This window comes from Coregonus clupeaformis, unplaced genomic scaffold (genome assembly GCF_020615455.1).
Source record: "Coregonus clupeaformis isolate EN_2021a unplaced genomic scaffold, ASM2061545v1 scaf3061, whole genome shotgun sequence".
NCBI classification, from domain to species: Eukaryota; Metazoa; Chordata; class Actinopteri; order Salmoniformes; family Salmonidae; genus Coregonus; species Coregonus clupeaformis.
The window spans coordinates 7,393-14,179 of NW_025536515.1; the positions used below are offsets into that span (position 1 = coordinate 7,393).

The 6,787-nt window shown below is 39.2% G+C and overlaps 1 long non-coding RNA gene across 2 annotated transcripts; it reads left to right on the plus strand.

Moving 5' to 3' along the window:
* The first annotated feature begins 2,810 nt into the window (after positions 1-2,810).
* On the plus strand, positions 2,811-6,046 carry LOC123489611. Of its 2 annotated transcripts, none has more exons than XR_006660571.1 (4): positions 2,811-2,829; positions 4,487-4,603; positions 5,589-5,705; positions 6,011-6,046. It is a non-coding gene; the product is annotated as an uncharacterized LOC123489611 (long non-coding RNA). The 2 variants fall into 2 exon arrangements; XR_006660570.1 differs by lacking the exon at positions 2,811-2,829 and adding an exon at positions 3,510-3,527.
* The last annotated feature ends 741 nt before the right edge of the window (positions 6,047-6,787 follow it).

The window sequence follows — 6,787 nt, forward strand, 5'->3', positions numbered from 1 at the left end:
CCTATTTTACAACCCTTATTCCATAAAACATATTAACGCTGTAGAACTGATGCACATCAAGAAATAAGGTGACAAATCACAGGAAAACTACTTTAGGCTCTCTAGAGCACGTTAGATACATTCTGTCGGAGGTGGTTTAAACTGCATTCTAATGTTGACTTTGCTTATGGAAAACCATATCATGCCAAGGTTTTTACACATGCTCAGGTCTTGGGTTTTGTTATCAGCAAAACGTCTGGTGAAGATGGTGCAGGAGCTTTTCAATGATATGGTTTGATGTTTATCTCAGGGTTTCTCAATCCTTTTGTTCTTGCCCAGGACTTACACACCTGATTCAACTAATCATCAGATATTTGAAGACAGTTTATTTGAGGACTGTTAACAATTATTATAGGCCTACAGTAAATCGTTTTTTGGAGAGAAAAAAACAGCTAAATCTGGTTTCGAGTAAATTATAAGTTTAGCTAAAATAATGTAAGAGATGTCTTGAAGAAGCACTATAAAAAAAAATTTAGCAAGATTTGGCACAATGTCAGGAGTTACTGCAATCACATGCAACTGACTGTTAGCGCCACCCTCTGGTTACTATTGGTATATAAAGGGGTGAGGCCATGACTGCAGTTGAAACTGAAAATAACAAAGTATCTGTACAGGGGCCATTTTGAGATGACAGAGCAGCTCATAGTTTAATCTCTAAACTGCAACGCAGTTTGAAAGTAAAGTGAGTATTTCAGGTTAATAATCTAGAATAAAGGGAACATTTGGAATTCACCAAACTAGTGTTGGAGTGCTGCTGGGCCATTCCTACCATGCAGAGCCTTTTCTGGCCGCAGGAAATATCAGTTCTTCTTTAGTGTAAAATGTTGATTCCAAAAGGCTTTAAATATAAAGTCAGGTGTCCTTTACCTTAAACTGGAGGCAAAAGAAACGCACACCTGTTTAGGAGAGGTGCTGGGTAGCAGAGGAGAACACCTGTTTAGGAGAGGTGCTGGCTAGCAGAGGAGAACACCCGTTTAGGAGAGGTGCTGGCTAGCAGAGTAGAACACCTGTTTAGGAGAGGTGCTGGGTAGCAGAGTAGAACACCTGTTTAGGAGAGGTGCTGGCTAGCAGAGTAGAACACCTGTTTAGGAGAGGTGCTGGGTAACAGAGGAGAACACCTGTTTAGGAGAGGTGCTGGCTAGCAGAGTAGAACACCTGTTTAGGAGAGGTGCTGGGTAGCAGAGTAGAACACCTGTTTAGGAGAGGTGCTGGCTAACAGAGTATAACACCTGTTTAGGAGAGGTGCTGGCTAGCAGAGGAGAACACCTGTTTAGGAGAGGTGCTGGCTAGCAGAGGAGAACACCTGTTTAGGAGAGGTGCTGGGTAGCAGAGTAGAACACCTGTTTAGGAGAGGTGCTGGCTAACAGAGGAGAACACCTGTAAAATAAAAGGAGAGTCTCACTATATGAGCTCAGATGAAATAATGTAATAACCTGATAACCAACGTTTCAACAGACAGCGGTCTTCATCATTTACCTTAAAAATACCAAAATATGGATCCTGAAAGGGAATTTGATGCATTTTCATATGGGTTAATGTCGACTTTGCTTATGGAAAACCATATCATGCGAAGGTTTTTACACTCAGTTCTTGGGTTTCGCGAGTGGAAATTTGACATTTTGAAAATGGAAGTTATGGAACTCCAACATGTGCTTCTGTTATGAGGAAAACTCCACAATGAAACTGACATTAAATGTGGAGAATGATAGATCTGTTGACCATCAAGTAGCCTATTCATTGTTATGCCTGTCTAGGCTACTGTAGTCTACCGTTTTATACTATAAATATGTTGAATTGACTGGAGTCGATGCAAATCATTTTGTGCCACTTGTGTAGCCAACCTGGAGCTGGCAAACAGATGTAATAAATAGCCTTTAACTTCAGTTTATTGTTGTTGTAGCCTTGTGTTATTATGTAATTAATAACGGCCGTGTTTAGTTAATTCAATTGGAAGTTATCAAGTGTCACCATGGTCACAGTTCTATTGCAATTGCTGATCAGATGTTAGAATGCATTAGATTGAAGGTAACACTCAGCCAGATTAGGATACAGGTAAAGAAATAACCTGGCTGTTGTTGACAGGCATGGACCTATTCAGTTCATATCCATATTATTAATATTTGATTCATTGATTGAAATTACGACCCCATCCTCAGTAGCCTATTCCAGCAGGCAACTGGGCAACAGAAGCACTTCCTACCTCAACATCGTCTTGCTATTCATGTTAAATAAATGAATCTGTCAATTTGAACTAAGCAAGCTGCTAAATCATTCAGCTTACATCTTGCCTACATCTTGCCCAGGCTACTGGAGGCTATCTGAAATAAGATGTAGGCCTATCAGGGAAAAATATATGTTTTGGCCTAGTTTTCAGGCCTGGTGGAGTAGTCATTGGGCTAGAAAAAGTAATTGCTTTAAATCACCTGACTGTTTGGATGTGTCTGTTAGTAAACTGTTTTATTTCTAAGAGATCATGAGTAAAAGAGAATAATGTACGTTCAATAATTAGTTGTCACTGTGTTCACCACAACCAACATGCTGCATCTCTGTGTAGGGGTCAGTGGTCTAAAATGAGTCTCTCTGGGGAGAGAGAGGAGGGGGGGCCCTGCCTCTAAAATGAGTCTCTCTGGGGAGAGAGGAGGAGGGGGCCCTGCCTCTAAAATGAGTCTCTCTGGGGGAGAGAGAGGAGGGGGGCCCTGCCTCTAAAATGAGTCTCTCTGGGGAGAGAGAGGAGGGGGGCCCTGTCTCTAAAATGAGTCTCTCTGGGGAACATGACACCAAAACTAAGAGGTGAGCTGACAATATTGTTTAAGAAATTATATTCCAAAGTGCTATATAGGAGAAAGAAAATCACATTTGTGTTTTTTCATCAGAAATGATTACTAATAGGTACCTTCAATGTAACTATTGTAGATTTGAGATGTGATTTAAAAGCATTGTTTAGCTGGAATGTATTGTTCGTATCCTGTATATTTGACTGTGATACGTAGTTGTCTCACCTAGCTACCTTAAGATGAATGCATTTACAGATGCCATATCTTAATTTGACCCTGTTTCTCACAGCAGGAAAATAATCCTGTGGCAACAGCAAATGTGTATTTTTAGGTGGATTATAATTAAGGGATATTTTCTGTAGGGGTTCATAAATTTTTCCTCAGGGAAAATCAAGTCTGACATTTTAAAGTGGAAATTACCCACTTTAGACGCCTTTATAAAGCCTTGTAGTGGTTTGATCATTTCTTTAAACAATAAAAGCTAATTGACCAACATTTCTGAAAATGGATATATAGCGTTTTGGAATGAAACTCTTGTTTCCCCATCTGAGCTCAGAGTAGATGAGAGATGTAATGTTTGTCTCTGTTGTGTTGAAGCCCAATCAAGCAGGAGAGACCAGCCTCCCCTGTACCCAGCTGTGTGTCCATGAAGAGTGACCGGTCTATGGATCCTCCTATAGAGTTCAGAGAGGGAGACTTTTCTAGTGAACAAAGGTAAGAAGAACTCATGGGTCATGGTCAGTGAGTTAAACAACACTGTCTCTACTAATTTCTCCTCTCCCATTTTACCATTTCTTTTAGTTGTTTTCATAATCCATAGGCTAATCCTTTTTTCCATTTTCATAGTCCTGAAACAATATTAAACTAACACAACATTCCCTCCCTGTGTGTGTGTGTGTGTGTGTGTGTGTGTGTGTGTGTGTGTGTGTGTGTGTGTGTGTGTGTGTGCACTCCCTGGATGAGGAGATGTAATCTCATGTTTTGTCCACAGAAACCAACAGGAGAGATCAGAGTCAGAGAAAACTAAACTAACCTTCTGAAATGTCATTTGTGGTCTTATGCTGCCATCTATTGGAATTATTTAGTAACTGCAGTAGTACTGAATAAAGCATATCCTTACTAAAGTAGTAATTACTCCGAATTTTTAAATATGACATTTTCTAGTTAATTCTACCACTTACAACCATAACATAACCATTTATAGCATAACAAACAATGAAACTGACATAAACCAAAAACACCATACATTTAGTTAACTATATATATTTAAAAAACTATTTATTTAGATGGGTGACATTATCTGCCAAAGTAACACCACTGTAGATAAAGAAGAGCTCTCCAGTAGGTGAACCAAAACTTTCAACTGCCATTTTCTCAAAATTGATGGCACAAGTTGATCATCTTTCAAAGCAGAATAACTTTCCCATTGTTCCTCAACTGTAGTGTATGATATACCTTTTTCTAGCTGAGTCTCTACTTTTATCCAATGTAAAAAACACAATTTCACACTTTAGACACCTTTTATAAAGGTTTAATAATTGATTTAAGCAATAAAAGCTAATTGACCAACATTTCTGAAAATGGATATATAGCGTTTTGGAATGAAACTCTTGTTTCCCCATTTGAGCTCAGAGTAGATGAGAGATGTAATGTTTGTCTCTGTTGTGTTGAAGCCCAATCAAGCAGGAGAGACCAGCCTCCCCTGTACCCAGCTGTGTGTCCATGAAGAGTGACCAGTCTATGGATCAACCTATGAAGTTTAGAGAGGGAGACTTTTCTAGTGAACAAAGGTAAGAAGAACTCATGGGTCATGGTCAGTGAGTTAAACAACACTGTCTCTAGTCATTTCTCCTCTCCCATTTTACCATTTATTTTTGTTGTTTTCATAATCCATAGGCTAATCCTTTTTTCCATTTTCATAGTCCTGAAACAATATTAAACTAACACAACATTCCCTCCCTGTGTGTGTGTGTGTGTGTGTGTGTGTGTGTGTGTGTGTGTGTGTGTGTGTGTGTGTGTGTGTGTGTGTGTGTGTGTGTGTGTGTGTGTGCACTCCCTGGATGAGGAGATGTAATCTCATGTTTTGTCCACAGAAACCAACAGGAGAGATCAGAGTCAGAGAAAACTAAACTAACCTTCTGAAATGTCATTTGTGGTCTTATGCTGCCATCTATTGGAATTATTTAGTAACTGCAGTAGTACTGAATAAAGCATATCCTTACTAAAGTAGTAATTACTCCGAATTTTTAAATATGACATTTTCTAGTTAATTCTACCACTTACAACCATAACATAACCATTTATAGCATAACAAACAATGAAACTGACATAAACCAAAAACACCATACATTTAGTTAACTATATATATTTAAAAAACTATTTATTTAGATGGGTGACATTATCTGCCAAAGTAACACCACTGTAGATAAAGAAGAGCTCTCCAGTAGGTGAACCAAAACTTTCAAAGGCCATTTTCTCAAAATTGAGGGCACAAGTTGATCATCTTTCAAAGCAGAATTACTTTCCCATTGTTCCTCAACTGTAGTGTATGATATACCTTTTTCTAGCTGAGTCTCTACTTTTATCCAATGTAAAAAACACAATTTCACACTTTAGACACCTTTTATAAAGGTTTAATAATTGAATTAAGCAATAAAAGCTAATTTACGAACATTTCTGAAAATGGATAAATAGCATTTTGGAATGAAACTCTTGTTTCCCCATCTGAGCTCAGAGTAGATGAGAGATGTAATGTTTGTCTCTGTTGTGTTGAAGTCCAATAAAGCAGGAGAGACCAGCCTCCCCTGTACCCAGCTGTGTGTCCATGAAGAGTGACCAGTCTATGGATCAACCTATGAAGTTTAGAGATGGAGACTTTTCTACTGAACAAAGGTAAGAAGAACTCATGGGTCATGGTCAGTGAGTTAAACAACACTGTCTCTAGTCATTTCTCCTCTCCCATTTTCCCATTTATTTTTGTTGTTTTCATAATCCATAGGCTAATACTTTTTTCAATTTTCATAGACCTGAAACAATATTAAACCAACACTACATTCCCTCCCTGTGTGTGTGTGTGTGTGTGTGTGTGTGTGTGTGTGTGTGTGTGTGTGTGTGTGTGTGTGTGTGTGTGTGTGTGTGTGTGTGTGTGTGTGTGCACTCCCTGGATGAGGAGATGTAATCTCATGTGTTGTCCACAGAAACCAACAGGAGAGATCAGAGTCAGAGATTCTCAGTGGTCAGTCTTCCCAGAGTCATCAAACAGACCTGGCCTCCATATTCAGTGTATGTGGTCCTGTTATGTACATTTGTTTTTGTTTACCTCAGGTAAAGTTGTTCTGTCAATCATTCATTCATGTGTTCATGAGAAAGCATTTAGTCTCTTGCTTAACTTATTTACTTGATTTATTTCAGTTGCTTGAAGAGAATATTATGACATTTGTGAAGAACGAGCTGAAGATGTTCAAGAGGATTCTTAGTCCAGAACTCCCAGAAGGCTTTGAGAGTCAGAAGCAGGATAAGGAAGTGGTGGATGCTGAAGATGAGAAGCAGGAGAGCAGTGCCAGAGAGGGGGCTCTGAAGATCACACTGCACGTCCTGAGGAAAATGAACCAGAAGGAGCTTGCTGACACACTGGAGAAAAGTAAGAGCTGTCTGCCTCATGTTGAATGCTGTTTTAGAACATTTAAAAGCTGTAGCTAAAGTACAGCTAAAGTAGCTGTGTAACTCAATGATATTGTAGCAGCCTTAACACAACACCTAGTGACCTCATCAAGTAGCAGCAGGGATGTGTTGTGGTGATTAATTTAGACAGAGAGAGAGAGAGAGAGAGAGAGAGAGAGAGAGAGAGAGAGAGAGAGAGAGAGAGAGAGAGAGAGAGAGAGAGAGAGAGAGAGAGAGAGAGAGACAACATTATTAATGCCATCAATAATACCAATAATGATATAAATCAGTCACACCAGTCTGTAATGCATTAT